This window comes from Sapajus apella, unplaced genomic scaffold, assembly GCF_009761245.1.
Source record: "Sapajus apella isolate SASKATOON/1434 unplaced genomic scaffold, GSC_monkey_1.0 scaffold46, whole genome shotgun sequence".
Lineage (NCBI taxonomy): Eukaryota > Metazoa > Chordata > Mammalia > Primates > Cebidae > Sapajus > Sapajus apella.
The window spans coordinates 4891239-4904678 of NW_022436986.1; the positions used below are offsets into that span (position 1 = coordinate 4891239).

The 13440-nt window shown below is 40.9% G+C and overlaps 1 protein-coding gene across 1 annotated transcript in view; it reads right to left on the reverse strand.

Annotated features, from left to right (window-relative positions):
* GABBR2 (gamma-aminobutyric acid type B receptor subunit 2) overlaps window positions 1–13440 on the reverse strand; it is a 421806-nt gene that overhangs the window by 175816 nt on the left and 232550 nt on the right. The gene's annotated exons all lie outside the window — the stretch shown is intronic.

A 13440-nucleotide genomic window follows, 5' to 3' on the forward strand; every position in this document is an offset into this window, starting at 1 on the left:
CTTAATTTTAAACTTCCTTGATATGGTCTTGTTTTGTTGGACAGTAAGGGGATCAAGATCATATTGTCTATTGAATTTGGCCTTGAGGTCAACAAAAGCCCCTATAGAAACCTTACACATGCCACTTGTAAATTCATCTATTCTATCTCAAAAAACTGTCCTCCCCAGGTACAAGGATCAGGACAAGGGCCAAGAACACTGGAAATATGGCTCTTTACCAGATTTCTGTGGGCAGAGTCCTTCAAATGGGACCCAGGTGCAGCTAAGCCCTGAAAGTGACCTCAATTCTCACTGTCTTTGCAAGCACCATGTTGAAGAAGTCCTTGCTGCCACATGATATCTCAGGCCATTTATCATTGTTCCCAGGCAATGCCAGCACCAACTCCCTTGGGCAAGACAATGACAGCAGGAAGAAACACACTCACAATTGTTGGAGAAAAAGTAATAGTTGTTCTTAAAGCAGGCCTCCAATTATTCAGGGCAGAAGAATTTCTTCCACTGCAAAGCCGACACCGAATGCTGATTAATGACTATCCTCTGAGGTCAAGTTTATCATGAGATGCTAAAAGTTTCTCTGAGAAAATAACTTATGTAAATAGTCCTACTTACTGACAGGTTGGTCTCCAGCATATTTCCTAAAGGTATTTGTTGGAACTTGGAACATGCTTTCCCACAGACAGTATGCTATAAATAGTGGTTAGATTCCCAGGCTAGCCCACACAAGCCTGCTAACCTACCATGTGACTAAACTTTATGAGTCTGTCATCCCAACAGAAACAAGTTGAGTCCTGCTTTCTGGGAGAGGGGAGCCTCATGGACAGAAGAGAGGGCAGGAGAAGGACACATTCTCTTCCACATCTGCAACTGCTCCCCACAGAAGCGAAACCGGCAAACTTTCTTGCAGGCCTCCCTGTGGGAGGTTTGAATCAGTGTCTCATTTGGAAGTACACGACGGGATATTTGGTTTGCTGGTTCCTATGCTGCAGTTTGTAGATCACTTGGGAAACTTGTTAAAAATGCAGGTGCCAGGGCTGGCCTCAGTGGCTCACACCTGTAATCCCAGCACTTTGGGAGGCCGAGGCAGGTGGATCACCTGAGGTCAGGAGTTCAAGACCAGCCTGGCCAACATGGCAAAACCCCATCTCTACTAAAAATACAAAAAAAAACAGCTGCGCATCGTAGCAGGTATCTGTAATCCCAGCTACTAGGGCGGCTGAGGCATGCGAATCGCTTGAACCTGGGAGGCAGAGGTTGCAGTGAGCCGAGATCACACCATTGCACTCCAACCTGGGTGACAGGGTGAGACTCTGTCTCAAAATAATAATAATAATAACAACAACAACAAAAAGCAAATGCCAGGGCTGAATTTTGGTTCTGTATGTCAGTGGGTAAGTTAACTTAGGCATCTATATTTTTAAAAACCGTCTCAGGTTTCAAGCATACAAAAATTGGTAACCATTGATGAAGTCCCTCCTGCAATCTGATTATTGGATCTTCTCAATAACAACTTCCAGGTGGTTGTTGAGTTTCTTCTTACACCCCTCCAGTGTTGGGAAGCTCGCTATGTCTCTCAGGCAGAACTTTCCACTTAAGGAATGCCTGATGTCAAGGAGGCTGTTTTTCCAGATGCAGAGTCTGCACCTCTCTCCCTGCAACATGCATTCAGCATGCTACATGTTCCTGGAGCCACAATACACACGTCTGCTCCTTCTAATACACAATAGCCCCCAGACAGCCAAAGACAGGGAGATGCCTCCCCTTTTCTAATCTGGCATTCTCCTCAAGTGAAATAATCTCAGTTCAGACTTCCACTCTATGATGAAATAGCTCACGTCAGACCAAAGCTCCCATCAAGAACTGATAGGAAAAAGAAGAGCAGGATAAAATTTTAAAATAGCTATTCAAAGACATCAGAAAACAACCAGGACAGCTAGGACTGAGAATCCCACATTCTGGAGAGAAGAGAAATGCTTTGAGATGGGCCCCACATTCTTTGCTGTTTTCCTTTTGAGGCATTTTCTGATTTGTAAGTAAGAAGGCTAGTCACAGAAACAGAAAGCATTGGATCAGAGCTTTCTGCAGTCCCTCAGGGATGGGAAGCCAAAAGCTGTAGTTCTGGGCTACCAAGGTAGCAAGACTTGCATGGCCAAGGTGCAGGAGTAAAGAGAACCATAAAAACATGAGCCTGGTATTAAGACTGGCATTTTTACTTAAAATATTTGATAATTAAGCTGCAAAAAGCAAGAGGCTGAAAAGCCAAGCAAAAGAGCCAAGAAGACAAACAGAACTGTTTGGAGTTTCATAGTATTGGGAAAATAAAAATTGGAGTCCGGAGTCAGTAAATAGCCCAGGATTTCAGTTGAGAACACTGAAAGATCAAACAATAGGAATCAGAGCAAACCAAAATAGACTGGGCCTTACAAAAACTAAAACCAAACCTGGAATCACCTCAGTTCTTCACTGGCTTAAGGCAATTTGCCACCACTATAACTACTTGCTTGAAGAGGAATATGTTTTTCTTGGAGAAAGATATCACTATCCATAGCCTCTACAGTTTTTCATATACAATGCATTTAGTCAAAATTTACTAGGTACACCAGGAGATAGGACCAGATAATTTTTTTAAAAAGAAAAGCAAGGAAGGAAAAGAAGAGAAAAATACATGCAATGGAAACAAATTCATAGGTGATCCAAATCTTAACATTATTAGACATGGACTTTAAAATAGCAAGGTTGGCCAGGCATGGTGGCTCACGCCTGTAATCTCAGCACTTTGGGAGGCTGAGGTGGGCAGATCACCTGCGGTCAGGAGTTCAAGACCAGCCTGGCCAACATGGTGAAACCCCGTTTCTACTAAAAAATACAAAAATTAGCCAGATGTGGTGGCAGGTACCTGTAATTCCAGTTACTTGAGAAGCTGAGGCAAGAGAATTGCTTGAACCTCGGAGGCAGAGGCTGCAGTGAGCCGAGATCACACCACTGCACTCCAGCCTGGATAACAGAGTGAGACTCCATCTCAAAAATAAAATAAAAAGCAAGGTTTATATGTTCAATAAAATTGATTAAAAGATGCAGAATATCATCAGAGAACTGAATGCTATGAAAGAAAAAAGAGTAACAAAAATTCAAAAAATAAAAAATACAACAATTGAAATAAAGAATTCAATAGATAGGTGAAGCAACATATTAGACACAGCAGAAAGTAGATTGGTGAACTGAATACAGGTTTGTATTCAGACTGAAGCATAGGGAGAAAGAAGTTTGGAAAATAAGAAATGAACATAAGAGACACACAGAATAAATTGAAAAAGTACAATATATGTATAATTGTATCCTGAAGGTGAGAAAAGAGAGAATACAAGCAGCAATATTTCAAAGGATATTATTCTATTTTCCCCAACACACTTCAATCCATGGATACATGAAATCCTATGGAGCTCTATGAACTCCAAGCAAGATGAACACAAAGGAAAGTTCACTTCAGCACAGTGTAGTAAAACTGCCAAAGACCAAATCAAAAACAAAATCTTAAAAGTAACTAGAGGAAAAAAAAAAGAAGCATTAACTTCAAAAGAGCAGTAACAAGTCAGACAGCTGACTTAATAGAAACAATGGAAGTAAGAAACAATGGAATGACATCTTATGTACTGAAAGAAGATAATAGGCCATCTAAAATCCTCTACCTAGTTAATACATCTCTCAATATTAAAGGTAAAATATATTTTGGACAGCCAGAAACTTAGAAGATTTGTTTCCAGAAGAGCCACAAAAGAAAGACCAAGGAGAAGTTCTTCTGGCAGAAAAATAATAGTAATAATAAGCAGAAAAACAGAAATGTGGGAAAGAAAAAGTAATAGGAAGTGTAAATGCGTTAGTAGATCTAAATGAAAAATGACATCAGTGCCAAGAACATCCTTCTTGGATGAGATTTTCTTAGTCTTAAAGAAGCACAAAGATTAAGGATTTATACTACAAGGTATCAAGTTATACTTCAGTAATTAAAACAGAGTGATATTGATTAAAAGATAGGTAAATAGACCAAAGGAAGATAGGTGAAAGTTCAGAAGCTTGCGTATAGATCCACACTATATGCCGTTATTTAACTTATGACAAAGGTGACACTGTAGCATGAGTGGTGGGATGGGGGATTATGACCTTTTCAATAAATAGTCTTGAATAAATGGATTATTCAAAAAAAATGAATATCTTATTTCAGACCATACATAAAATCAATGTCAAGTAGATTCTATATCTAACTGTGAAAGATATAACAAAACTTCTAAATGAAAAGATAGGAAAATATCTTCATCACCGGGGGTGGGTGTATTAGATTATTCTTGCATTGATATAAATAAATACCCGAGACTACATAATTTATAAAGAAAAGAGGCTTAATTGGCTAATGATTCTGCAGGTGCAGAATCAAAAAGCATGGTGCTGGCATCTGCTTCCAGTGAGGTCCTTGGGAAGCTTTCAATCATGGCAGAAGCCAAAGGGGGACTAGGTGTGGCACACAGCAAAAGTGGAGCAAGATAACAAGGGGGAAGATACCACATACTTTTAATAGCCAGATCTCACATGAACTCAGAGTGAGAACTCACTTGCTACCAAAAGGATGGTGCTAAACCATTCATGGGGGAAACACTCCCATGATCCAATCACTTATCACCAGGCCCCACCTCCAACACTGGGAATTACATTTCAACATGAGATTTGGAGGGGACAAACATCCAAATCAAATCACCAAGACAGGGTGATAGTTTGAGAAAAAAATAAAATAACCAAACCAAATACTGCTTCTGTCTAGTCTCTCTTTCCTCATTTTCCAGGACACAATTATACATATACTACACTTTTTCAACATATCCCTTGTGTCTCTTATGTTCATTTCTTATTTTTCAACCCTTTTTCCCCCTCCCTATCCTTAAAATGCCTAAACAAGGCACAAATACGCTAATCACAAAGAATACTAATAAATTGGATTACATTAACAGTAGGAATACCTGTTCATCAAATTACATCAACAGAATGAAAAGTTAAGCCACAGAATAGGAGAAAATATAAGTAATACATATAACTGTCAAATTCATATCTAGGATCTAAAAAGAGATGCTACAAATCAGTAAGAAACAAGCAGAGTATCCAACAGAAAAAATGGGCAAAAGACTTGAATGGGCAATTCACAAAAAAGGATATCAAAATGGCCAATGAAGATATGAAAATATGCCCAACTTCATGAGTCATCAGGGAAATGCAAATTTAAACTAAAACAAGACATCAACCACTACACACCCACTAGGTTGGCTAAAATTAAAAGCTGACACACAGAAAGTTAGTGAGCATGTGAACCAACTGGAACTCTCAATCACTGCTGGTAGATGTGTAAATTGGTATAACCACTTTAGAAAGCTGTTTGTCACAGAGTCTACTAAAGCTGAACATATGGCTACTCTATGACTCAGAATTCCATCCCAAGTATGCACCCAATAGTAATGTGCACATATGTTCACCAAAATATATCAAATGCCTAGAAATAAATCAGACAAAATAAGTATAATAATTCTTTCTTCTTCCTCTTTTTTTTTTTTTAAATTGAGATGGAGTCTCACTTTGTTGCTCAGGCTGGGATGCAGTGGTGTAATCTCGGCTCACTATAACATCCACCTTCAGGGTTCAAGTGATTCTCCTGCCTCAGCTTCCCAAGTAACTGGGACTACAGGTGGGCACCACCAAGGCTGGCTGATTTTTGTATTTTTAGTGAGACAGGGTTTCACCATGTTGGCCAGGCTGGTCTTAAACTCCTGACCTCAAGTGATTCATCTGCCTTGGCCTCCCCAAGTGCTAGGATTACAGGTGTGAGTCACTGCACTCAGCCAATATGTGCAATAATTCTACACAGAAAACTATAAAACATTTTGGAGAGAAATTAAAGAAGACCTAACTAAATGCAGAGATATACATAATTAATGGATTGGAAGACTTTTTAAATATTAAGATGTCAGTTTTCCTAAACTGATCTACAGATTCAGTAAAATCCCAATAAAAACCAGAGAAAGTTTGTGTGTATGTGTGTATAAATTAGCAACCTGATTTAAAAATGTATATAGAAATGCAGAGACAAGAATAGCCAAGACAGTCTTGAAGAAGCACTAAGATGGAGAACCTATATGAGTAGTTACCAAGACTTATTATAAAGCTACAGAAATTAAGAAATTTTGGTGACAAAACAGACAAATGGAAAAGAAAAAATAAAGTTTAGCAGCAAAACCAAATATATAAAGTCATTTTCTTTATGACAAAACAATATGGCAGCACAGTGTGGGAAAAGATGGACTTTTCAATAAATGATGTTGGGTCCATTAGATATCCATGTAAAAAAGAAAAGAAGAAAAGGAATCTTGATCCTTACCTCACACCCTATACAAAATGAAATTCCAGGTTAATTATAGATCTAAATGTGAAAAGTAAAACAATAAAGCTTCTAAAACACAAGAAAGGAAAACATTTTTACAGCCTTGAAGTGGGTTCTATTAAAGAATTTCTGTTCATTAAAACATACCAGTTAGAGGACTTCTATGTAGCTGAAGACAATGGAGGCTGTGTATAAATTAACTTTCCCAAGTCTCCCTAAACTATACTAACTAGCTTTGTAGCCACAAACATTCTAAACGAAATCATATCGAATTAATAACTAAAGACAGAGAACATCAAAACTGTAAAGATGACTGAATAAAAGGAGAAAAATTAACAGATTTCACTTGTGCCTTTGCTTCACCCACGCCCTGATACAAGGTTCTGTGGCAAAGGCAGAATGAGGAAACTGTGGCAAAGACAGAAGATGGTGGTTATTTACGGGTGAACTAGAAAAACTACCAGAAAGACAAATCCTCTCTGATATGGTTTGCATTTATGTCTCTGCCCAAATCCCATGTCAAATTGTAATCCCCAGTGTTGGGGAAGCAGCCTGCTGGGAGGTGGCTGGATGACGGGGGCAGGTTTTCCCCTTGCTGTTCTCACGATAGTGAGTTCTCACGAGATCTGATTGTTTAAAAGGGTGTAGCACGTCCCCCTTCACTCTCTTCCTTCTGCTCCAGCCATATAAGGCATGCCTGCTTCCACTTTGCCTTCTTCCTTGATTGTAAGTTTCCTGAGGTCTCCTCAGCCATGCTTCTTGTATAGCCTGTGGAACTATGAGCCAATTAAATCTCTTTTCTTTATAAATTACCCAGTTTCAAGTATCTCTTGGTAGCAGTGTGAGAAAGGGCTAATACACTCCCTAAATCTGAAGATACTAAAAAAAACTGTGGAGTCCAAAGTTCAAAAGCAGGCATTTGAATGGCAAAGGAAGTGAGAAGAATGGTTAATCTGGCAGTAGACATTAACTGGGGCAACATATAAAGGCAGTTTCTAAATTGCTACCAATGGTCTTTTTCTTGACCTGGGTGGTAGTTACATGGGTGCTTGCCTTCAATAAAAACAACTAACTAATCTATCAAAAGTAATACCAATCCTCCCATTGCTCCTCATCTAATATGACCTGGGTTATAAACTCTTCATCAATCTCACTACTCCTTCCGCCTACCCCTGAGGTTCCTATCCTGATAAAGGAAGACAATTAAAATTTGTTGAGCACCTACTATGTGTTTGCACTTGGTAAGATACTTTCTGCTGTATAACCTCATCTAATCCTTACAGATTAGAGAGTAAGAGAGCTTTTATTACCCCCATTTTACAGGTGAGAGACAAACTGGGAAAGACTGAATGACTTGCACAACATCATTGTATCACTCTTAGGTTCAGCTGCATTGTAACAGAAAAGACAAACTAACAGACTTAAATGAGACAGTTTATTTCTTTCTCACATAAAAGATGTCTGTGAGGAGGCTGGGCAAAGCAGCTATAATAGCTCCCCAAGGTAATCAAGGATGCAGGCTCCTATTTTTATGCTCCACAATCCTAGAATGATGCTTCCTTCTCAAGGTCGTCTTGCACCTAATGGTCCAAAATGGCTACTAGAAATCTAGCCATCACATCCACGTTCCAGTCAACACGTAAGAGAAAGAAAAAGAAAGGCAACATCCTCCTTTGATAGAGCCTTTCTAGAAGTCCCACATAACACTTTCTACTTATATCTCATTGGCCAGACTTGCAATCCTGGCCGTATCTAGCATGGAAGGCTGGGAAATGAATAATACATTTTCCAGAAAGTGGCAACATACATGGCTAAAAATCAGAGTTATGTTATGAACTCTGGTTTGTTGTGTTACAGAACTCAGAAGAGTGAAGGAGAGGTATGAGTGTTGGTATAGATGACCAGCCACCTGCCAGAGTCATCCAGTTGAGAAGTGTCAGGGCCATGATTCAAGTCTAGCCAGTGGCCCCTCCATGGGCCACCCAGCCTTTCCTTCTGAGCTCATGCCCCTCTAACATAGTGCTTTCTCCCAGTGCCTTGAGTGCCTAGAAGAGTATCAAGGAACAGGAGCTTTGTAGGGGTGGGGTAGAGAAATAGCAGTGCAGTGAAGCTGGTCTCTCTGGGGAGCTCTCCTATTTTTCTGCAGCACTTTCCTTCCTCCAGGCTAAGCTCAGTGCTTCCCTAAAACTCCAAGTTCTTTGTCATGGTGCTCACAGCACAGTGGTAATGAGATGGGTGTAGATTTTCATGGGTCATTGGCTCTAAGTAGAAGGATCACTAGATATGCTGGGTTGAATAAATAATCATGGGTGGCCACAGAAGTTTCTTGCCAGAAAACATTACAAAGTTTTCCAAAGGATAGGCCTGTGCCTTTGATGGAGGGCTAGGGCTATTCCAGAGGTTGCAGGGTGCTGTGAACAGCTCATCTGGGGCCTTGGCCCAGCACTGGTCCTCAACAGGGGCAGAGTTACAGGAAAAGAATGTCCCTATTGGAGAGGCCGAGCCATCACTGGAGAAATCAAGCCAGAATTATAAATGCTCACAAAGGAAACAAACCAAATAGGACTTGAAAAATGGAAGCTGACACTTGAAATCACCAATGTCAAGTCACTCTGTGGGAGTAGAACAGCGATGGGGAGCCTCAATGGAGAGAAAGAACTGATGTTGGGCCTAAAGCAGGGGTCCAGAGGCTGTCTTCATGAGGTCCCAGAAGAATGAGCTCTGAATGGGCTCAGGAAGCCTGAAGGTCCACACTCATCCCAACACAGGAAAGTCCAATGGGAAAGGACTGAAGAATGTGCTTCTGGAGGTAGCTGTTACCTTGCTATTCCTCCTACCAGAAAACCCCTATTGCCAATGAGTGAGCTGGGACAGCTTGATGCTAGAGACAGGCATACAAAGGAGGGAACCTTGGAGAATGTATCCTGGAAGCGCCACTGTTCTGCCCCTTTCTGTGACTTTGTCTACCAGGAGTCATCTGTATCCTGGGAGATTCGACAAGAGCAAGTGTAAGAGGACAGGCTGAGCATGGGGAGGGGTTTGACAAACACAGCCTCTGCAGGGCTGTACTAGGATGAAGTGAATAAAGCACTAACTTCAGGTACAAAATTTAAAGGGGGGCCAAAACATCTCAGTAATCAAGATAAGCATATTTTAGTGTCATATTTAAAAAATAAAAACTAATGCAAGAAATCCATGATGAACATAACATCAAAATTTTAGATAAAGACAGAATCCAACCTTGCACTTGCGTGACTTAACATTATAACCATGTCACACAGTTTGCTGTAATAACTCCACACCATAGTTACACAGTTAGAGAACTGAGCTGTGAAAGCACCCTAGAAGTTATCTAGTCCAAATCTTTCATTTTTAATTGAGGAAACCGAAGCCCAGGGAGGGAACATGACTTGCTGAGGTTGCAGATTAACTGGTATAAATGCAGGATCCGCACTGGATCTTTGGAGTACCACACTCTGTGCTCCTGTGTGTCACTTACCAACAGGGGCCCACTGAGAAGCCACAAAGAGCTGATTTGGAGGTGTCCCTAAGCATGTCACAGGTCTAGAGAAGCAGCATAGCAGAGGGGAAGGGGCGCTGAGTTGGGATTAGGCATCCTGGCTCCACGTCCTGGATCTGCCTCTACCTGCTGGGTGACTGTATTAGATTCACGGGACTGCCAACAAGTTCCCACACACTGGGTTGCTTAAAACAACAGTAGTTTATTCTCTCACGGCTCTGGAGGCCAGAAGGCTGAAATCCAAGCATTACCAGGTGTATTAGTCCATTCTCACACTGCTATAAAGAACTACCTGAGACAGGTAATTTCTAAAGAAAAGGGGTTCAACTGACTCACAGTTCAGCATGGCTCAGGAGGCCTCAGGAAACTTACAATCATGGCAGAAGGGGAAGTAAGCACCTTCTTCACAAGGCGACAAGAGAGAGAGTGAACGGGGAAGTGCCACATATGTTCAAACAACCAGATCTCATGAGACCTCACTCACTCTCACAAGAACAGCAAAGGGGAAGTTGCCCCCATGATTCAATCATCTCCCACCAGGTCCCTCTCCGACACATAGGTAATCCAGGAAATCTCATCATGAGAGCCCGGGTGGGGACACAGAGCCAAACCACATGACCAGGGTTGGCTCATTCTGGAAGTTCTGAGGGAGGCCCCTTCAAGCAGTCCTTGTGTTCTTTGTGTTGTAGATGCATCACTCCAGTCTCCACCTTCTGCTTCACATGGCCTTCTTCTGGGTATATCAAATCTCTCTCTGTCTTTCTCTCATACAGGACACCTGTCATTGGATTAGGGCCTACCTGGGTAATCCAGGAAATCTCATCATGGGAGCCTTACGTAAATAACATCTGCAAAACCTCCCTTTTCCAAACAAGGTCACACTCCCAGATTCCAAGGGTTACAATGTGGACATATCTTTTCAGGGGCCACTATTCAACTCACTATTTTGATCTTGGGATGTCCCTTCTCCTCTCTGGCCCTTAGTTTTTCCATTTGTACAATAGTGAGGATGACAAGAGCCCATTCACTTGCTGTGGTTGTTTGCTTGTTTTCGTGGACACTGATGGATCCCCAAACACAGGCATCAACCCAGCGGCCAGTGCTGAACGTAGCCCTGAACAGTTATATATAATGCAAATCAAATGGAAGAAACATTTCTCGACTCTCTAGAACTAGGTTTGACTATGGACTTCTGAAGGCTGTTCGGAGAAGTTAGCTTGTGGTCAGCCCATAAATAGGAATGATTTATTCAACTCTGGGCCCCAGACCCTCTAGAGAGAATGTTCAACAAAACCAAGTACAACAAGGGTACACGCTGAATGTGGGAAGGGGTTTGACAAATACAACCTGTACAGGGCTGTACTAGGGTGAGGTGAATAAAGCACTAATTTCAGGTGCAAAATTTAAGGGAGCGCCAAAAAGTCTTGGTAATTGTATTAGTCCATTTTCATGCTGCTAATAAAGACACACCTGAGACTAGGCAATTTACAAAAGAAAGAGGATTATTGGACTCACAGTTCCATGTGGCTGGGGAAGCCTCACAATTATGGAAGAAGGTGAAAGACACATCTCACATGGCGGCAGACAAGAGAAAGGATGAGAGCCAAGCAAAACAAGTTCCCCCTTATCAAACCTTTAGATCTCATGAAACTTATTCTCTGCCATGAGAACAGTATGGGGGAAACCATCCCCACGATTCAATTATCTCCCACTGGGTCCCTCCCACAACATGTGGGAATTATGGTAGTACAATTCAAGACAAGATTTGGGTGGAGATACAGAGCCAAACCATATCAGTAATCGAGATAAAAAAAATATTTTAATAACATATTTTAAAAATAAAAATGAATGCAAGAAATCCATGATGAACAAAACATCTGAATTTTAAATAAAGACAAAATCCTACCTTGCACTGGCATGACTCACCTCACTTTCTTCACCCTTCTCCTGTGAATCCGGTCTTTATTTAAAATTTTGATAATTTGTTCATCACAGGTTTTTTTTTTTTGCATTTTTAAAAACTGCATTAACATATTTTGTTTAATCTTGATTACTGAGGTATCTGGCACCCTTTTAAGTTTCATACTTAGTCCCAGCCCTGGACCTGTGAGCTAACAATTGGAAGGACTGGTGCTGTTTGGTTTGGAGAACCAGTGACTCTGTGGTTACTGAAGGATCCACATGAGGCAGAGGGGGCAACAGGATCTGAGCAGCTCTAGTGGGACCTGGGGGTGGGAGAATTAAGGGAGAAATAATGAGTCCTTTGCTACTGGAAGATCTGAGAATCTGTTGGGAAGATGGACTCCATGACATCTAGGAGCAGCCCTGGGACCCTCTGATTCCAAGAAGCAAAGAGGCTGCAAATTTTGTGTGTAACTTCAACCATCTTGTAACTGCGGGGTTATGTAAGAAATGTTTCTGCTTACTTCAAAGACCATGGGGACAGGGATTGGGTCTCCTGGACTTTTGGAAGCCACTTCAATGGTCCTGTATCCTCCAGGGAGTGGACTCATGAGTGGGTTTCCTGAAACGGTGGGGTGAACAGCCCCAAGGTGTCCCACACCATGGGACAGTGATGGGGGAGAGATCAACCTCTTCACCAGCCCCATATCAAAAAATTTAGAAAAGGGAAGTCAGTGATTCGTAACGACATCTAGGGGATGTCGTTACGAATGCCAAAACATTTCCTCCAAAACATACCACAAAAAAGGATCTTCCTGCAACACACTCTCATGTACTGGTCACAGCCCTGCATGGCTCCTACCCTGGCTGAAAGCCATGTCCTTCAAACTACATCTGAGAGAGGTCCTTCTTGCAGTGTCTCATGGCTCTCATCTGACAGCCTCACAGATCTTCTGTGCAATCATTTAAGTCTTTGGTCTTCCTGAAGCCTCTCCATTTAGCTATTGTACCATCTGCTTTCATGGATTTTTTTCTCCTTAGGTTTTGTGTTTTCCTCAAATTTTATGATATTTTTAGGTTAAAATACAGGGTATCCCTGGACTCAAGGATCTTAATAAATTGTAAAATTTGACACCTTTAAAAATAAAACTACTGAATAAATATTTCTGCTCATTATTCAACATCTCAAAAAAATGTTATATATGCATTAACTTTAGTGTGAAAATATTTCTTTCAACATTTTCTAAGCAGGTGACAGTATGAGCTAAAGAACTGTTTACAAAATATGTCCTAATGGTTTGCCATTTGTTGACAAATCAATAAATCATTTTTGTAGAATCGGTTCTGAGATTAAATACTACATAAAAATTATATACATATATTTTTTATTATAAAGCTTTTTCTTGATATAAAATTGGGTCTGTAAGAACCCTGGGGGTTCGATGAAGAATTTAACTATCTGAACACAGAAAAGGATTATGTGCACTGCTGTGTTGAATTTTGGCTGCTGTTCAGAATTGAGAAATGGATGTTACCAACTTTGCCAGGGCAGGAATAGTCCTATGAGATGAGCAGGGCAGGAATTAGTAACACCCTCATGGAAGCA